Below are 1,139 nucleotides of genomic sequence, written 5' to 3'. Positions count from 1 at the left end.
CAAAACCAGAAATCAATTCAAAAAAATCCAAAATCCAACAGTCGCCTCAGTGGCATATCTCAAGGAAACCATTTCAAAAATCAACTCAATATCAACCGATTTAACTCATTTTTTAAAGAATAAGCTTTAAAGAATCAGTTCAGCAATAAATCATTTATCAAAACCAAATCAATTAAAACAACCCAGGCTGAATTTCAAGAGTATTGTATCTTTCACATCATCAAAATAATTGACTCAATTCAAACCAATCCTCAACGGATTAAACTCAGATTTCAAATATTTAAAGGATCAGCTTCAAAACATTACATTTCACAAAGCCGCACAACAACTCATCCAAACCAACATCCATAAACATTCGAGTCAATCAAATAATACATAAGGCCGATACAATCACCAAATACACATTTTCTCACATCAGTATCCACATGTAATAATTCCAACATATAAAAATATAGTTTTTGGAAAGTGCCCCTACCTCAAAACGCAAATTCCATAATCCAAACGTCTCACAGAGTCCTTTTCGCCTCAACCCGAACTGACAGCAACCAAAACCTCAGCTCCCAGTCACGTTCGTAATAACCAAAGCAACACTAATCGCAACATATAATAATCAGGACTCGATCCCACGTTACCAAGACTCATATTCATTAACCAAACACAACAGAATACTAACGCGAGATTATTCGAAACATAATTTCTTACCGAAGTAAAACAATGAGGCAGCTGCGATTTCGAACCGGCCCGGCAACAGTTCCGGCAGCGGCCAGAAGCTCCGGTGGATCAACTATAAAAAACCGCGCAGCATCAAAATCTTTTCGAAACCCAAAATGACAGAAACCACAAATTTAACACCCTTACCGCAAAGTCAGAACTCGCAGAAATCACTGAACATAGCAGCTCCATCAATGGCAGCTCGTACCGCAGCGACCCAGGCAGCGGCATCAGCTAAACAGTAGCTCCGATGTGCTATTCCAGTGAGTTTCCTTACTTGGCAGTGACACGGCGACTCAGAATCAGCATAGCCGCACGCAATCATCAACAGCGGCTCGGTTAACAACCACCATAGCACCCTGGCTTCAGCAGCGGCTTCCAAGGGCAACGGCGGCGGCAGGGGAATTCCGGCGGCATGAACCCCTTTT

The 1,139-nt window shown here is 41.7% G+C and overlaps 1 long non-coding RNA gene across 1 annotated transcript in view; it reads left to right on the top strand.

The window, feature by feature from the left end:
* The window catches only part of LOC110270746, a 15,256-nt gene extending 14,413 nt beyond the window's left edge, over nucleotides 1-843 (top strand). The window contains exon 3 of the long non-coding RNA XR_002360385.1: nucleotides 708-843. This is a non-coding gene — a long non-coding RNA (uncharacterized LOC110270746). The remainder of the gene's footprint in view (nucleotides 1-707) is intronic.

Source organism: Arachis ipaensis, chromosome B04 (assembly GCF_000816755.2).
Source record: "Arachis ipaensis cultivar K30076 chromosome B04, Araip1.1, whole genome shotgun sequence".
Classification (NCBI taxonomy): Eukaryota; Viridiplantae; Streptophyta; class Magnoliopsida; order Fabales; family Fabaceae; genus Arachis; species Arachis ipaensis.
This window is presented reverse-complemented; position numbering and strand designations above follow the sequence as displayed.